General features: G+C 40.1%; 1 protein-coding gene across 7 annotated transcripts in view; it reads right to left on the bottom strand.

The window, feature by feature from the left end:
* LOC111597858 (sterile alpha motif domain-containing protein 5) overlaps nt 1-20,043 on the bottom strand; it is a 156,639-nt gene that overhangs the window by 119,179 nt on the left and 17,417 nt on the right. Inside the window, exon 1 of one of the 7 annotated variants that reach the window (XM_023312775.2) lies at nt 12,115-12,151. The exons of the other annotated variants lie outside the window; for them this stretch is intronic. The gene's annotated coding sequence lies outside the window, so the exon portion shown is untranslated. Of the gene's footprint in view, nt 1-12,114; nt 12,152-20,043 lie in introns of those variants that run through there. 7 annotated transcript variants of the gene reach the window in all.

Genomic DNA, 20,043 nt, shown 5'->3' with positions numbered 1-20,043 from the left:
GTGACTCACAAAAAATAATATTGTGTATAAATTTATATATAAATATTTTGATCTACACATAATTCTCATAAAATTGTGATCCACTTCTTATCTAATAAATCATATACTATAAACATTCATGTTCATTGACCAATGCACTACTTATTTTGGAAAGCTTATTAATTTTGGGATCAGGCACTGCAGCTAAATAGCAATATACATTTCTATATATAAATATATATATATATATATACATTTATATATTTATTTATATATATCTATATATATAGTCGCCACTGCCAACACATTGTCAGTTTTTGGGTGTGCATAAGACCAAACCCAAAGTGTTGCAATTTTGAACGCCTTCTCTCTGAGATGTAGCTGAGCTCTCCAAGCAAAAGTTTCACGCTGCGCACAAGCTGACGACCTTTTGCCATATACACACACACACATTCTCACACACACGTGTGTATTTGAATATTGGCAATGCCTGAAGCTGTGCACAAGTCCAAGTCAAAAACTTATAAATTTATATCATTTTTTTTTTAATCTTTTTGTTTTTGGCGATATTTAAGCGCAGGTCAGGAGCAGCGGGTGGTCAGAGCGCAGGTGGCTTCAGATATATATATATATATATATATATATATTTGTATACACTCTTTTTTGGTGCCTTAAGCGTGTTTTCTGCTTAATGTTTAATGCCCGATAATTTAACTTTTGTGTGTGTGAGCTTTGTACAATTTGTTATGCAAACAAACGGGGCCACAGTTTATTTAATAGTCGCTTATAAATCATCATCTTCATCATCATCATTATCAGCAGCAACGTCATTATCATTATCAGCTTCGTCATCGGCAACGACGGAACGAAAGCGTCGATAATATCGCCATTGTTTAAACAATGAATAATGTGCGATATGCCCTCATAATATTTATTTGGCAGTCTATAACTATGCAACAACAACAACAACAACAACAACAACAGCTTCATCTTCATCATCATCATCAGGCAATGTGGGCATTGATTTTCGACAGTTTTTCTTAACGCCTGTGGCAAGAACCCCATACATATGCTTCGTCTTTATTGATTGCTGCCCCCATCCCGCCCTCTCCAATTCTTTTCTGATATTTCTTACTTGCCGCGTCTCATTATGGACAGTTGAGCCGAGCGAACCCAGTTGGCTGTGCCGCTTCCAATCGCCGTGCCAATGAAATGCAATAAATTCGAATTAAGCCGCTCACATAAAACGCCTGATTGCACACGGCGCGCGCGCTGTTGCGGCAAAAGCTAAAGTTCGCCCGCTCTCTTGGGGAACGCGGTGAAGCCAACATCCTGTTGACAGTCGACTGCAGCGGCAGCAGCAACAGCGGCAGCATCAGCGGCAGCAACAGCGGCAGCTATCAATATTAAAAGCGCTTATTTGACAGAAATATGACAAATGCCTGACAGCAAAGCTGAAAATAAGCGCGCACAGGTTGCCATTCGCTCATCGCCATTCGATTGGATCCTTCCTTCCTGCCCTACCCTTGCCGCCCTCTCGCCCTCAACGATGTCCTGTTGTGTTGCGCAAAGTGCCAAGTCATTAGTAACAGGCGAGAGCAAACGTCAGATATGCTTTTTGGATTAGTCAATTCAAATTGCGTGCGAGTATTGAACCGTTGGCAGCTGCACGGGCGAAATGATTTCTGTATCTCCTTTTGCCTGTTAACTTCGTCCTCGGTGTGTGTGTGTGTGTGTGTGTGTGTCTGTCTGTAGACCTCAATAACCATACGAACTTGCCACATGCTGTGCCCAGGCATTCAATGCGCGGCTTCTGCGCGACTGCCGTTGACAACGCACGACACGTGCAACACTCACGCAATTTCAATCACCCCCAACTTCCCGCTTCCTCCTTCTCTCAGTTCACGTGTGTTAAATGAAATAAGTAGCATCGAAAATGCGCTCAACTGTCAAAGTGGTGCAACCACTGGCCCACGGGTAACTGTAGCCAACCACCATATTCTGCCACCTATTACCTTTATGTGGCATGCAATGAAGCGTGCCGCAGCTACAATGCAATCACAGCTAAAATGGGGCACAGCCAAATTGTAGGATAGCTTATCAACTGTGTGTGTGTGTGGGCCCAACTCTCTCGACTTTCAATTCGAAATTGAATCGAGCCCGCGATGAGTTAGTGCTAATGAAAATCAGATGTCGGTGGGAAGTGCGGTGCGGCATAATTTAACAAAGGGAAAGACATCAATATGTCAGGGAATTCCTGTTAAACGAGATGATATTTCACATAGCCACATCTGAAGTGTATCTGGGATCTAAATTGTTCTATTGTGAAAGAATATTTGTAAATTAAATGCTGAAGTGAAGCAAAGTTACCGTAAATGCAATCTATAGGTAAATGAAAGCCTTGGAATTGGATTGACTGAGTCTAGGAGAATGGAATGATTGACCAACTGATTGATTTTCAATCAGTGAAATCGATTGATCAGTGAAACTGATTGCGTATCTTATGGATTGACAGATTGCGAAAGACAGAACCGCATACTGCGTGATTGATTTACTGACTGATTGAAAATTGAATGATTGACAGACTGACCAAAACAAATGGACTGATTGAACAATTGAGTAACTGAGCAAATTTCAACTGACTGACTGATCTAATTACTGACAGACTAAATTGAGTGATAATTTCTGCAATTCACGACTTAATATAATTTCAATAAAACCTTCAAATAGCCTTTAGCAAGTGAAAAACAAATTCCTTTAAAACTATACTATAAAATTGGAGCAGCTGCAGTTGCAGCTGCCCTTAAATTCCTTTACACTTTAAAAGGGCCTGGAATGGACCTCAATCAAAGTCAAATTCAAATTCCCAATAATGGGAATAGTTATGCATCTCATTATATTGGTCGATGCACTGTTATTTGGCGCATTATCAGTTCAGATATTCGCGCATAATTTTCGCTTTATTTTAAAATGCACAACAGGCAAATAAACACGACGCTTTGCGCCAATTTCATAAATATTTTTATGGCGTTTAATAAAATTTTATTGGCAGGGGCTGCATGTTTTATGACCGTCTGCTGTACTGCCTGCCTGGCTGACTGGCTGACTGCATGGTCTTTGGCCTGTCCATGGCTACTTCAATTTGTCGCCGCGCTACTGCAGTTGATCAAACCAAAGCCCCCTTCGACCTGTCTCTGTCTCACTCTCTCTCTCTTTCTATCAGCACTGGCTCTCATTCTGTCTGCCACGGCAGCATGCAATTTTTTGCGTATTTTAACGCTTCATTGTCAATGCAACTGACAGGCACTTGCAGCCTGCCGCCTGCCACTGGAGATGGCGATGGCGATGTCGTTGCCGATGGCCATGGAGATGCAGGCAGCTATGCAACGCGACGTTGTCATCAGTTGCAACAATTACTTAAACGCAGCTATAATTTTTATGCAGACGGGCGGGCAATTTACTGGGCCAGCCAGCCAGCCGGACGGACAGCCAGCCAGCCATCCGAGTGCTTCTGGCTATTTTCACAATTTTATTTTTATTATTATGAGTCCAACTATTATTATTATTACGCCATTGACTTTAATGCTCGTGCTTCAAAATAATATTAATAAAAAACATATACATACACGTATAAAATACCAGCATAGCTGACATATTAAAATACCAACTGGCTGGCGATAAAATAATTGCATTATTGCTTCTCATGCCCGTATCGTCGCAGTGTCAACCTGCAATGGTTGGCCAACCAAAAAAAGCGCTATATTTGTGGTCCATTAGCTTGTCGCATTGTTATACATAATACTGAACATTGCACATTTTTAAAATTCCTCAAAATATATATACAAACACATGTATATATATTTATATATATATATATATATATATATATATATATATATATATATATATATAAAGATACATATATTTATTTATAGAAAAGCATTCAATTAAAGTAAAAAGTAAACTCTGGCAGAGAGCTCGTTTGCTCGTTCATTAATTAAGCTTTGCCTAACAAGCCTTAATTCATTTGCAATAAGATGTTGGAGTGAACACTCAAGTCATAATACTCTATAAATTTTTGACAGCAGCTGTAGAAATTCTTTTTATACAGCCTGCTACTCTGCACTGCTAATGTTTCTTTAAGACTCTGATTCGATTAGCCCAGACCAGTCGGCGCTGCCTTGTACAGGGTATTTTAAGTGACTCAACGACAAGTTTTATTGATCAATTTGGGTATTTAGCATTTTGTCAATGTGTCATATTGTGCCTGGCCATCGCCTTCATTGGGTCTTCGTCATCTGCTCGCTCCGCCTCCTCGCTGTGCCCTTTTCAATTTGCCGCGCGGCGCATAAATCACAGCACAATTCGGCACAGGCGAATAAAACATTTTTTACAGCATCTCTTTCTCTTTGCTGCTGATTGCCGAACAATGGCAATTAACCCATAAAATGAAAATGCCCACATTTAATCGCAACACAGTCGTATCTATCGAGACCCCTTATACGCCTCGCCAGCCCAATCCCAGTCCAATTAATTGAAATTCAAAGCTTTGGCTTTAACTTTGAATTTGAGTCAGTTTTATGATGTTTTTTGCCGGTTTCTGTATAAATTCACTTGGCTCTGCACCATGCCCACCATCATCATCTGCGTCTTCATCATTATCATCATTGTCATTGACTTGTGTTTCCAATGAATAATAAAGTAGTGTGGAGTACACCAAGCCGCCGTCGTCTTCGTCGTCGGCGGCGGCGTTGCTACAGATATAAATCAATTCCAGGGAAGCGACAAAATTTACATTCCGCTTTGCCTGCGTGTGTAGGACTGAAACTGGAAGCCAGGGCGGGAGCTGTAAATGGAGCTAACACAGCGCAAGATAGACCGTGAGAGAGGGAGAGAGAGTGAGAGCGGGAAATGGTATGGGGATCAGCCATTTGGCTTATTGAGATTTCATCGGAAGTTTTGTGCGCATTGTGTCACAGGCGCATGCGTATTGAAATTTATGGGAACGGTAAAGCCAAACGGCATTGTATTAATAATAAAAAATAAAATAAAACAACAAACAAAATCAGAGACAGAAAAGAAATCGTTATCGTTGAAATCGTGCGAGGCGATACAATTCGTAAGCGTTTAACTTTAAGTGGGCCTTGATTAATGATCACAAAGTGCGTTGCGGTCGACCACGCACCACAGGAGGCTGGCAGCTGGTCTAAAAAGCTACAGCAGGGGGCAATACCAATCCAGTTTCAATCGAAACACTTTAACCTTGACTAAAAATTCAGATACGAACTGATCTACATGCATAACTAAGCACAAGCTATAAATTTAAGCAGTTAAATTTTATTCAAAGCTTACACAAAATAGTTTCCATATGCAAATTACTAAGCGATAACATCTTAAGCTTCTATATGAATATTTATCTGATAGAACTATATATTATGACACTATATGTAAGTTCTTATACACATCCATATAGCTGTGTTCACAAAAATCGTAGAAATGCTTATTGAAAACAATTTGAAACAAACTTGTATCTTGGAGCAGGAAAAAGAAACAAAATTTAGTTGTTCATAAAAATAGTAGTGGCTACTAAAAAAAGAAAAGAAAAGTAAAAAACTTTTTAACAATAATCAAACTTCCTTCATAAATTAAGTTTTTATAAGCATTCAAGTTTCATTAACAGTCGAATTTATTAATAGTTGAGCAGAATCATATACTGGATTACTCATATCTGTCTAACAGCTTCAATATATATTTATATATGTCACATAATCTCTCGTATATCTATATATATACATTCATATGTATTTTCTCTGTTAAGTTGTTAAAGATAAATTTGATATCTTCCGCTGTATGGGCTCTGCGAGAGTCGCTTGGCGACTCTGTGCTGCATATGTCAGACAACATCTTTGGCCTCTAAACTATATCTATATCTACCTGTCAGACCCTTAGAGCTGCAAACATGTCCAATCAATGCCACTTCCATTACTTAAAAAACCATCAACACAATGGCCACAGAGTAGCTCAAATTTCACATTAAAAATAAAACACATCTACACATTAGGCAACGCACACATAAAATCTAAAATCGAACTCAAGAGAGACAGACAGACACAGAAAGAGAGAGGGATAAGATGGAAATTTCATCATTCTGATTAGCTGGTTGCACCATCAACTTGAATTGTCGTCTAGAATTTGTGCCTGCGGCATATGCCATAAAAATAAAAGACGATCCATTAATGAAAATTACGTACCACACGGCGCATAAAAATTTTCCAACTGACTGCAAACGACGCACGATCAGATAAAATACATATATATATATGTGTACATGTATGGAAAAAGAAATAAACCATATATATTAAAGTTGAGAATGTCATGTCAAAATGTGGCGCTGCTTCGTGCCACAATATGACAGGCGGGGCACAGAGAGCGAGCGAGAGAGGCTAAGATTCTGGACAGGATTCAAGGTAATGGCAGCCAAAAAAAATTTGTGCTGATACCCACACGATTCTCCCTGACTGTAAGCCGATCCTCCACGCGCTACACAATGAAATTTCAGTTGAAATGAAAAATTGACAACCAACAAAAAAAAAACCAGAGAACAGAGAAAAGGAAAGTGAAGACGGACAACGCTGGATAAGGACGACGACAACAATTACACAAATAAAATGCACAATATTAAACGAAATTATACTCTATATATATATATATATATGTGTGCAAGAGTATGTGTGCGTGTATCCGTGTGTGTGTACTACTTCCCCTCGCAGCTCAGTTGGCAGACAAGCGACATAACAAAGGCCAACGGCGGCATAAAACAAAAGGGCCCAAAGGCATAAGGCTGACAAGGCAGCTGTCCCTATGCCGCTGCCTCGCTCGCGCGCTCGCCTCTTCTCTCTCTCATTCTCTCACTCTGTCTCTGTCCTTGTCGCTATGCCTCTGGCTGCGCCGGTGCCTGTGTTTTGGGTTTGCCTTGAGCCTGCAGCGCGTTTTATGTATCATTTTTCATGACAGGCAGCTACTCAAATGCACACACACACAGGCACACACACTCAGGCAGCTGATATGTCCGCCTCGCCTGACAGTCGCGCAGTTGACAGCCACTTCAAAGTGCAATTGCTGCTGCTAATTACAACTAAATATGTAACTGCCTCTCTCTCTCCCTCTCTCTTTCCAACTCTATCATGCCTTCTCCCTCTATTGCATTTAGTCACACATTAATCAACACGTGGCCAATGCTAATGAAGACGCATCTTCGCACACAACTCACTTCAATTCTGATTTAAGGCAGCCACCCAAAAATGTGCCCAAAGACATATATCATTATTTGGAATCTGGCAGACAGCACGAGTTCATATAACTACAAGTGTGTCTGTCTGTATGTGTGTGTGCTGGGGCAAAGACTTCATCATTTAACGATTATTTCTAGCAATTTTAATGCACTCACTCAAACCGCTCACAACTCGGTCGTCAGCTCACCTTCTCTCTCCCGCTCTCTCTGTCAATCCCACCCCCTCAGTCGACCTCTCTTGCTCTGTGCCCCCTTTACTAACTGCAACATTGCGAAAATTTACGATGCCTGTGACACAGTTAACTCATGCTCGACACCAAAACATATATCAAATGTGTGGCACGACTTGGAATGACTGAGCCAGAGCCACGGGCAACGCTAGCCTGAGGGTAAAGGCTGCGTTACCTGCCGCTGGCACCCAACACCGATCCGCATCTCTCCTCGCTCCATCATGCCCCTGCCCAGTTCCAGTTGCAGCCAGGCAAACAATAACGTGAAATATGTGCGGCGTTTTGCAATTCATACGCAAAAATGGATGAACGGCGTATTTGAATCGCAATGCGGAATGGTTTGTTGGTCTGGTCTGGCCTGGCCAGGTCTGTTCTGCTCAGCTCTGTTCTGTTCTGGTTTGGTTTGGCCTGGTCTGGAGGCAACGGTAGCCGCCACGTAGCTTTGTGGCAATGTGGGTTGCGGGCATCAAGGACACATATTTTGCCGGGCACACAATAACACATTGTAATGGCAAAAGCAAAAACATAAAATTAAAGTGTCGCAGCCGACGGTAGTGGATCGGTGGAGCGGGAGGTTTGCATTTAATCTTCCAATTGAGTGCGTAGCTATGGCTGCTGTCCTGACATAGATAAACTGGCGTATCCTGCCTGTCTACACCTCTCTCAGCTGCTTCATTGCCATTTCCATTTCCATTTCTTTTTTATTTTCGTACTCTGCATTGCCAACATTTTTGCTTTTAAAAAACAATTAATCTTTATTAGCCGGGGCCGTTGGTAACTTTGTCGATGGCTCAAAAGCCAATTAAAAGTGTTTTGCCAGTGCAACAATCAAAAAAGGCGGCGCACACCCTTCAGCCACCACCCCCTCACCTCTATAAAAGAAAATCCACAAAAAAAATATGCTCGAGTGGCAGAGAAATAACGCCCTTTCAGTTTTTAGCTTGTGTAATTAATCATTTTTACTGATTTTATATTACATTACTTGCGCTCGCTCTCTCTCTCTGTCGCTCTCTCGCTCTGTCTCTCTCTGTCAACGCCGAGAAACAGGGAATTGTGCAATATCCGTAAAATGCGCAAAAGTTGCCATCAATATGCTACGCTCGGATACGTCCATCAGAAATGCATTGAAGCGTAGATCCTTTCGTGTTACAGTGCCTCTTCGACAAAGGATTCGTTACGGATTTATTGGCAACTTGATGCGTACCCTCGACCCGGTCCTGGCCCCATACATGGTCATGGTCCTTAGCCTTTCTGTGACTTTGCTGCCTTTGGCTCGTGGCTATAAATTGACTTTTCCTTTTCTGTTTTTTTTTTTTTTGTGTTTATTCCTTTGGCTGCGGCTCTGATTTGTTGAAACTTTTTTGCACATCAAAAAATTCACATCGCATCCCAAACTCAACCCTCAAAATTAACAAATATTATTGCTAGGGAAAAAGTTTCGTGCGGTCAGTTAGGCAAAACGTATCTGAAAGTTTGCTGTGCTGCCAAATTAATCCAAAGACAAATCATTAAAAAGGCAAGAACGACATTATTACAGTGCGACTTAAAAGGACTTTACGCGTTGGCAGCGCACTTGAATGGGATTAGTTGCCGATGGCCGAAACAATACAGGCGAACAAAGGCAAAACGGAGCTTTGGGTATTGAGGTAATACGAAGATTAAATACTCTTTGCATATAAACTAAAAGAAGAAACGAAAGATTTCGATTCAAATAACAAAGCTCAAATTCGAAATCAATTTTGAAATGTTTCCAATTGTCAACCCAACTCGTAGCTTTGCTCATTCCATCTCTTAAAATATATAAAGTCATAAATAGTAACACGATTATAAAGTCAATAAAGTCTTGATTTGTTACACGCATGACAAGCCCCATGCTAAATGCCTAATGCCCATTCGGCAAGGGTATGCGACTGTTGGCTGTCGTAGCACAATAAATTGTTAATCATCCCCGCGCCTTTTGCGTATCATTTTGGGGTGTGTGCAAAACAGGAAAATCGTGCAACAGAACAATGCATGGAAATCCCTAAATGCTGTTAAACAGAAAACAAATGAAGTCGGGGTGCAAAAGGATTTGTGCATTAGCGCCGCAGACAAGTATTGATGGCTGGCGAAGGCCAACTCAAACAGTTATATATAGAAAATCAGTTGTATATATGTATATATTTAATGTTAGGGTTAGTCGGAGGGAAGTCTAATAATGTCGCCAAAATGAAAATATCCACACAAGGCAACGAATGGTGGTTGCTGCATGCTCAGAAATGTCTATTTGCAGTTGTTGTTTATTTACATGTTCCTCTTGTTGTTGTTACTTTGTCATAGAAAATTAGCAGCAGCCTCGCCCCCCGAAACGTGTCTCTTCAAATCAGTTTATCAAAAATATTTGCCCAAACGCTTAGCCCGAACATATTCCGAGCTGTTGACACTTTCCACAATGTTTGTTTAGGTCTCCTGCACGCTTTGCGCTCTGCCTTGATTGGGTTAGCTGCTAATTTGAGCCACTCTCGGCAAACGCATTTTTAAATCAAAAACTCAATTTCCCATAAATACGTGTATGCGTGTAGCATGTATATTGCAACACGCGAAAAAAGTAGAGAACAGAATCGAAATCAAACAAAAATATGAAAAGTTTTTAAGTTTTTTTCGATTTTTTGTGCTGTTTTTGCAGCTAAAGTGCACAGCAGGAATCAGGTCAACTGGATATATGCAAATGCCATGTACAACTATTGTAACAACATGTAGCCCAACAATGTGCGCACAAGTTGTTAAAAACGTTTTTCTCATTCTTCTCGCTGTGCTTTTAATATATACTCGCATACGCAGGCTGTGCCAGTGGCTGTGCTGCATGTGGCATTGGCCAAAAAGTCGGCTGCACCAAAAGCAACGCCAAGTGCAACTGCAACGCGGCGGTGGCGGCGACGGTTGCTGTGGTTGTGGTAACAGACCAAGACAATGCCAACAGGCAGACAGCAGCTAGCGAATCGGCGCGGCAAAGCCAATGGCCCAAACGAGCAACAGTCATGGCCGTGGCTCTGCTGAGGCTGTGGGGTCTATTTTTCGTTTCATATTTCAGCTGCAGTTTATAATTCACGTTTTTTGCTCTTCAAAAGGAGCCACCAGAGAGAGAGAGAGCGAACTGAGTGGCTACATTTGCATTATGGGACAGCTCGTGTTACCATAATGCATCTGATTAAGCAGCGTGCAAAAAGTGCAAAGATTTGACCAATAAATTTCATATTTTTTCAGATTTTTCAAATTTTACTTCCAGTGGTAAAATGATTTATATTATTTACATAGATCAAAGTAAAAATCTTGAATACAGTAATTCAAATTTAAACATACATTTGTTGACGTTTTTCAGAACATACTAAATAAAAGATATAATTCGAGTAAAGGATGCATTGTCCCAAGATCTAAGAACTATCCAAGTGCCATGCTTAACCTATGAAACAAATTGGAAAGATATACGCCAAAGTCCAGAGCTCAAAGCAAGGCAAGAGAATTGATAGAGACTGGCGTTAGCAGCATCATAATTACAATTCCTCAAAACACATCGAGTAAACTGTATGAATAGATCTGAAGTCCTTAAGCATCAATCAAAATTTGAGCTGAGCAAAGATTACAAACTTTGCTACGTTCATTTGAACAGCGAATAATCTTGGGTCTTTGGGGCGGCTGTGCAATTTTTTTTTATTTGCCAGCACCTAAGCCCTGAAGCCGACACAAAACAAAGTTTGCTCGACGAATACGAATTTTTTTGCAGCTTTACGTTTGCTTTAAGCCTTTTTTCGATTTCGAGAGAGTGCAGGCCAGCATAAAAACCAGTTACAGGGGGAATTGCATATTGAAAAGGGTAACAACAACTGCAACAACTGCAACAACTACAACAAATAATGGCATCTCTCTCTCTCAGTCTCCTTCTCTCTCTCTCTCTCTGTCTATTTCACAGCGCAAAGTGCATTGAGGCATGCGCCTGCAAGGGATGGACGCCATTTGTTTACAAATAGCCAAATACAAAATGCGAAATGGGAAATGGAAATGGAAATGGGAATGCTAGATGTTAGCTGCATAATACATAACTATGTATAACTATTTTTGCCAGATTTTTCATGATATTTCTTTATATTCGTGCCCGCCCAGCTGTGAAATTGTGTCAAAATCGGATGCTGCAGGCGGCATTTTACTGCAGTTGCAGTTCCAGTTGCAGTTAACTTTAAAGGCTGCTGCGCAAGCGAGTCAGGTTTGTTATACCCTGTAGCTTAAGAGAATAATGTGTATATTGGCTTTGTGCAGCACAGAAGTCATAAATATTTTCTTTAATTATACATTTTATCCTCAAATTCTAGTCATTTCCAAAGGAGTAATTTGAGTTTTTCATTATAACTCAATGACTTTAAGAAGTTAATTTGGTATAAAGACAGAATTAGACTATAATTAGCTCAAGAATATTTTACTTTATGAACATATTCAAACACTATCAACTAGCTTAAATATATCTGTGGATTAAAGTTCTTTTAGATCTCTGTAAGCAGAGGCGCTTTATCATCTAACAGAACTCTGTTTCAGTCAGAATTCAAGTTATTCCTCAGTCAGTTACGCCCGTCTAGAGTCACTTACTTGATTTTACTCTCTGCAATATTTATAGAGCTTGCCGAGCGATTGCTCCAGGTACGTTAACTGGCAATTTTAACGGTATATTGTAAATTTCATTTAATATGACAGCGCCGTTGCCCAATGCCGCAGCGCGGCTAATAAAGCTGTGCCCAGTTCAGAGTCAACTAATTAGATGCGGCCCAGATTTGCCAAGAAACTTACCTAAAAGAGAGAGAGAACAGATTAAGAGGGATGAGTAAAAAATAGGATTTAATAAGCAATTAAATTATTTTAATAACATTGACGACGGAGGCGCAGCTAAACAAACTGCACATAAAATTGCAATTTTCCAGCAAATTCATAAGAAAAACTACAACAACAACAGCAAGAACGAAATTCTATAAAATCAGGCCGCAGGCGTTTGGCAACAAAAAACGGGCATTAAACAAAAATTAAGAGACGACTACGAAGAAGAGCCCAAGGAAAAATAGTAAAACAAAAAAAGACTGACCGAAGACTAAATACCCTTTAAAGCAAAGGGCACATCAGCTCTATAAGCAATTGCTTTTAAGTTAGAAGAAGTTTCTGATTGATGAATAAACTACAAAATGAATGAATGAAGCTATTATGAATTTAATCATTTGATATATAGATTCCATCAGGCAGACTCTACCAAAGGTAGTGTTGAGAATAGGTCGATCAAGAGGCGAACTGTGGCTACATTAGCCCTGCTGCTGATAGTGATCAAGAGTAGAACGCATTCTACCACATTTCACAGCATAATATGACTCTCCTCGGCAAGAGTATACAAATTGGACAAAAACTAAAGGCGAACGGCTCTAGAACCAACCGGGCAAAGGCAAGACTCAACAGCTGCCAGGGCAAGTCGTCATCATCAACAGCTGAGATAGCAACAACTCAAGTGGCAGGCAGCAGACAGCAGGCAGCAAGCGGCAGCATCTCAACTAATGCCATCAAGCTGATGCATATAGTGATTAGAGTGGACGCACTACTGACTCGCATCGGCTGCAGATGACGATGACGATAAGTGCAGTTTGCAGTGTAATAGAAAAGTTGCCAACACACACATGTCTGTGTGTGTGTGTGTGTGTGTTACTGATGATAATGATAGATAAGTGTGCGCCAAGTGTACTACGTAACTTTACTCTAACTTCAAAAGCTATCAGCAGTTAAATCGAAAAGCAGTAACCCAACCAGAGACTCAACTCGACTCGACTTGAGTCCCGGACTAAGCCAACGGGCAAGAACTGTAAATGTGGCACAGCTTAATGACAAGAGCGCCCAGGAAGCGGCTGCTGTTGCAGCTACTCGCATAGCACTACCGACTCTGCATCATTAGCAATTGGGGGCTGGCCAAGGCGTGAGCCTGTGCATGTGCCCGGGCATGGGAAATATTTGCTATAAATGCATGCAACATTAAGTAGAACGCATTTTTGCCACAACAGCAACCTGATGACGCCGCTGCTGCTGTTGCTGCTGCTGCCGCCAACGCCACAGACCACTTCACTTGACTGCAGCTCCTTGTCGCAGCTGCTGTTGCTGTTATTGTTGCTGCTGTTGTTGTGCCTTTTCACAGCTCAACGCTTGCGCGCTTTTGGAGCCTGCAAAAGGGTTTTCCATCTTGCCACGCCGCATGCTTTATATATATATATAAACATTTTTTTCTCAGAATCTTGACGGCTATTAAGAAAGCAGCCAAGCCAAGCAGGAAGCGCGCCGCGCGAACTGGGCTGCTGCCATAAAATAAAATTATTATTTTCTTTTCGTGCTCATAATTTCAGAGTTTTCCTAACTGTTGTTTTTCCCCTCTATTTCGCTCTGCTTTTGGCCCCAATTAGTACAAGTCTTTTCCTTATTACATTTTTCGCCTTAACTTTTGCTCTGCTGATAGATTTTTTAGTCACAATTAATGCAGAAAATATCCAAAAGAGTTTGGCTTAAGCGCACAATTTTCAAGTTTTTCCTAAAGTCATTAAGTTGCAAGGGCTTCAAGCTGAATAACTTATAAATATACAATACATATATACACATAGTTATCAAACTCATTAATAGTTAGATATTTCGAGTTTGATATATAGATGATATATATTATAAGTTCAGCTTTGACCATAAAAATAGTAGTGCTTCTGAGCACTAAATGTGTAACAACAAAATTTAGTAATAGATAACGAAGAAAGACACATTTTGTTATTAATGAATTATCTAAATTTTTTGCTACACACTTAACATCTGCCACAGCTTTGCCTTGTTCGGTGTTCCCTTAGCTTAAGCCCAAAGCTTTTGGATCGCTTTTAGATCTAATTATTAAATTTATATCCAGCTATTTCACAGCATCTCTTCTACTCGAAAAGATCCTCTCAGGCTGCTCTTAATTGTTTATTTATTAGCCTGCAAAACTTTAAAGCCAACTCATGTTTCAAGAATTTAAGCATCTCCTGGTTTTATGGCTCATCGCGGACTTTAATTCGTATTGGCCATTTGGCTGCAGTGTCGCCCCGCACCCACACACTCGCTCACTCAGCGAACTTTTATTTATTGACTATTTATTTTATTTAACTATAGCCAAATCAAGCGCTCAGCATTTGCGGCCATTTAGCAGCGATAAAAGTAAGAAATTTATGAAGCAAAATCTTTTTTATACACAAACAAAATGCAGAAAAATAACAACAACAACGGCAGCAGCAGCAACTAAAAAGGGAGAGAAAAAATATATAATAAAATATAAGAAAAATTCTATTTTCTCGGGCAATAAAAATGTCAACAACGTCGCCCCAATGGACACAGCCAATTGCAACTGCGACTGTGGCTGCTGTTGTTGCTGTTGCTGTGGGTCTACTACGTTGGCTGATTTATGCATTTCGCATGCAAAACGCTAATCAGTCCGCTGCATGCCCCTCCACACACACACACAACATTGCCCGCCTGCCCTCGTCCATTCAACTCAACGGGCGGCCCTGCAGGAAAGAAAAAAGCAAACTGAGTCTGTAATACAAAACTCAAATAGCGTTTAGCCAAAGATGACTAATGGTGCGCTGTTGTTGCCCCCATGTTGCAAGTGGTCAAGTGGGCTGCTCGGGCAGCATGTGAAGGCAGTTAAATGAATGTTAACAGCAACAGCAACAAGAACAATGCTGCAAAGACTTGTGGCATTGTAATGTGCAGCGAAATTCCATAAATTTGCATAGTTTTCTGTGGCAAGTGTGCGTCGATTGACATGCAGCTCATACTCACAAACACACACACACACTCACACATATGTTATCTACACATACATATGTTTATGTAAATATAGTTGCATATGCTCTTCACTTGTATTGGAGCTCAATTAATTTGCCTTTTTACGCAACGGCTGATGCCCGAATTGAAGACCATTTTTGTGGCAGTTGTTGCAAGCAGCTCTGCTCACTCTGGTGTGCTCTCTGCTCTGCTTGCAGCTTGTTGAATATTTTGCGCTTCAATAAATTTTAACCCCAATTGAATTCAATAGAGCCAACGGGGCTGCCTTTTTTGGGGTGGCTAACTATTACATCTAGCTGATACTGTTGTTGTTGTTGTTGTTGTTGTTGCTGTAAAAGTTGTTGAAATGCTCGCATATGCCTTGCATAATAACATCATTTTTAAGCGAAATTTTGTACAATTTTGTAACTTCTGAAGTGCTTTAATAAATAATAAGAGCCTTCGCCACTTCAAAGTGAACTTTACATTTTGGCCTGATTCTATACCTTTTTTCTTAGCTGTCAATGGGGTAATAATTAAGAACATATCGAGCTACTTTTTAACAAAAAACATCGATTGAATTAGATAAATTATTATTGAAACATTTAAAAATATAATATTTAGCCAAATATAGATTAAAACTAACCAAAGCTTGAGTGCTTTAATTTATAAGTGTTTAAAGTGCTTTAAGTTTAGCTTAATTTATCGTAATTGCGCCTGTTTAATAACTAAAATAAGTTTTGAGTTATGAATGGCTTAAGAATTGAGAAGTAATTCGAAAGTATTAATTTTGTATGACAAATAAAAGATAATTTATTATATAGTTTAATATATAAACTGCAGCCAATACGCTCTTTCACTTCACGAATTACACAGTACTAATTAAAGGCAACTACAATTGTATATATTTGAAGAGAATATTATAAACAATTCATATCGGAATTATTCATAAGAAACACAGCAAGGCGCAAGTCAAATTGCAATTAAATCGAAGCAAATTCCAATACAATCGTTGCCAATAATAAGCACGATCAAAATCAAATATATATATATATATATATATATATATATGTATACATATATATGTGTATATATTTATGCATATAATGCAGGCAATTGCCTAGTGTCACTTGACCGGAAAATTAATTAACTAAAATATTTACATATATTTGCACAATTGAAGAGAACTTGAGTGCCAAAAACTAAGCACACACAGAGAGCATGGAGACAGACAGAGGCAAATGGGCCGCCCACTTGAACGTAGTTATGCCAAAGAAGCAAGAAATATGAGTCGCATATGTGAGCCAAGCAGGCTGCGCGGGGGCCAGCGGCTAGCAAATGCGACAAATGTCACTTAAGCGGTCATGTCCTGTTCTCTAACTAGCCACTATTTGCAGACCTGTGTGTGTGTGTGTGTACAACATATGGGCTTAGTTATTGTGCATAGGCAATGCTCATGTCCTGCTGCCACAATTAACTAAAAGCGCGCATCAAATTACAAACAAACAGAAGCAGCAACAGCAGTGGCAGCCCCCAAAACGGGCGGACAGACACGACGGACGGCGAGTGACAACGACATGAAACGGAAGTAACAACTGTGCACGAGTATGTTGTGTGCGCGTGTGTGTGTGTGTGTGTGGGTGTATGTGTGTGTTGCCTGTATTATTGTTATTTCAGTCAAACGCTTGTAGATTTGTCGCCAACAGCTGTGCAGCTTTTGTAGCTCAACTCGACGGCCATTTTGTATAGATACCTATACACAGACAATCGTTACACGTATATCCATATATTTGTGTAACTGTGCATCTGTGTTTGTATCGAAGCGGCCGGTACACGGCTGCAATTTATGTATCTTTTGGCTTACAAGGATAGATGGTCATTGCGCTTGTTTGGCCGACCTCAATCAGGGCGCCTTAGGCTGCTGCCACGGCTGGCTGGCGAGGCGTACGTTCCACATATTGTAAGCTACTTAAGATTTTGCACAGATTATATTATATATGCTAAAATAGACGCGCAAATTGAGTGTGAGTTTTCCATAGATAATCTTTACAAGCAATTTAAAGCTAGACAAGTGCTAATATAACAAGCCAATGGCAACAGCCAGACAGCCAGGTAAAGATACAGCAACAGCAACAGCAACAGCAACAGTAACAGCAGCAACATCTGCAGCAACATCTACAGCAACATCTACAACAACAATGGCAAGCAAATTAAAGGCTTAAGTACTTGCTGCTGCCGAGTTAAAAGGCCAGGCGGGTCGAACAGGTCGGCCATATCACGTGCGATCAACTAATTAAAGCAAAAACCGTAAAAACAGGAAGCCGCACATTAGGCAACAACAAAGAGACCGGGAGTGGAGTTTTTCTTTTTGTTGATAGATTGCCTCGGCTAGAGCTGAGTTTTTAGCCTGTGCAACATTAATGAGGCAACAGCAACAGCAGCAACAGCAACAGCTTCCTGGCCGCACTTGCCATATTCAATTATGAATGAGCAGCTAAAAATTACAGTTAACCAAGCAGCAAAGCCTATTGAGCGCACGAACAAGACTTCAACTCAAATCAGCATGGGGCGTGGCTGCTGCCACCAATTCAGGCGAGCAGCACAAAAGAGACTCAGCTAGTTGACAAGCTAAAGCTGGCTAAGAGAAGGAGCCACAGAGTGAGAGAGACGGCGCACATCTCTGGCATGCGTAGATAAATTGAATTGAATGTCAGAGGCGCCACTGATTGTTACAGCAGTGCTCCTCTGCCACAGCCACATTATCTGTCTATCTGTCTGTCTGTCGGGCCGCTTTCACATTTTTCAATTATGGTTAATCATGCAAATGTTTGTCGCCTGTGAAAATGTTTTACATAATGCAAAGTGAAAATGTTGCCACAGCCAATCGGGATATCGTTGGCCGCACTGCAGCCTGGCTGCATATATGAATAATTGCGTCTTTTTGTGTGCCCCAACGGACTTACAGCTGCCGCCGCTGCCACTGCCACTGCCCACAGGTAGCACAAACAATTTTTGCCACTTCATTTCACACAATGGAACTACCTGGCCGCAATCGATGCTGCCTTTTGCTACGTTTTGGGATTAAAAACAACCCCAAAACGTGTCGCATTATGCGTGCGTCCACTGTAGAGAACCGTAAGCATTAGTTTGGCCATGTCCTGTCTAAAGGGTGTCCTCTGCGACGCGTTCAACAAATGCAAAATACCTGCGGGCCACAGCAAAGAGAAGGTAATGAAGTTGGCTTAAACAGTAATTGGAATTGTCTTCAAATAAAGCCAAAAGGGATGCTGCACAGATTTGTAATCTTATATTTTAAAGATAAAGGCAGGAAATCCAAAACCTATTGCAATTACTACCGAGAAGAAGTGGGTCAGAACTGCACATAAACAAGGCTTAAGACTATCATCTATCATATGATATTTAAATATAATTTAGGATGAAATAATTCATTGAAAATATAAAGTTTATATTTATTTAAAAATAAATTTATTCAAAGATTTTAAAGCCAAAAATAGGAAGTTTTTATGAATATTTCGAAGTATGAAAATTTGAATTTAAATCTATTTATTATAGTTTAAATATACAAAATAAATAAAGTAAAATATAGATATTGTTTGTTTGTGTATTTGAGTGAAATGCCAACTCTTTGATTATTCTAATTCAAAAACTATTTTTAGTTCATTTGTAATTTTCTCATTTCTGAATTATTATTTCGTTTAGTCATGCAAAACTGGGCAATTCATCAACATAGTTTTAGCCCTGTTCTATTTGTATAATATATGGTTTATTCTCATGGCATGTTCAGTATGTTTGTTAACCGTATAATGTGCCCGTGCAGTTACGCACCCTATAGCTACCCACAGGCTCTCTAACATCAATTCCCATGCGTAAACCAGACTATTTATATGTCTGCGTTTAAGGCTGTGTGCGTGTGTGTGTGTGTGCATGATTGTGTTTGTACCATTTGGTCATAAATTCAAAAAGCTGTCCAGCTTAAATTTTGGTTTTTCAATTTTTGAATGTTAGACCTACAGCAAAAACTCCCCCCAAACAGCCAACGCACACACATCGTCTGTCGCATAGTTGTGCGTGTAACTGTAAAATGTGTAAGCAGTCAACGCACGGAGCAATGTACAGGAGTCCAAAAGGACGAACGTCACACAAAAACCATGAGATTTCATTTAATTAAAGCATTTTTTCTGGACGGGGGTTACGCAGGGACAGCCCAAGCCCAGCGCCCAGAAAACTCAAAACTAAAATGCTCGCATGCATGTTGAATTTTTGACGCCATATGTGCGTGGAATATATTAAATATATACGTTTTATATTACATATATATATTTATGCGTATACAAACAAGCCTTTAAAAAGGATAAGCGAACGCTTAGGCGTTGTTGCCATCGAAATATTTGTAGTTTAACTTGTTTTGTATACCCTGCACTCAAAGTGAATAGCTGAAAAGGAGTATATTGCTTGTGTGTATATAGCATGCAGAGGAAGACAGTTTAATAGCTGTTTCTAATTAACATCAATCAGATTTTATAAAAGCTGAAGAGAAGTAAAACCATTCAGATCGAGTATCTTTATGTGATCGATAAGTATCGATAGTAACGTATCAAACACTTCAAGCGCTGTCAGAATTGATACCGACTTCATTTCGTTTCATTTTGCAGGGTATTCACTAGTCAGGCACTCTCGCCTTCCGCACTATTACAA

This window comes from Drosophila hydei, unplaced genomic scaffold, assembly GCF_003285905.1.
Source record: "Drosophila hydei strain 15085-1641.00,03,60 unplaced genomic scaffold, DhydRS2 tig00008119-arrow-pilon, whole genome shotgun sequence".
Classification (NCBI taxonomy): domain Eukaryota; kingdom Metazoa; phylum Arthropoda; class Insecta; order Diptera; family Drosophilidae; genus Drosophila; species Drosophila hydei.
Note: the sequence above shows the minus strand (reverse complement) of the source record. Positions and strands in the feature narration are given on the sequence as shown.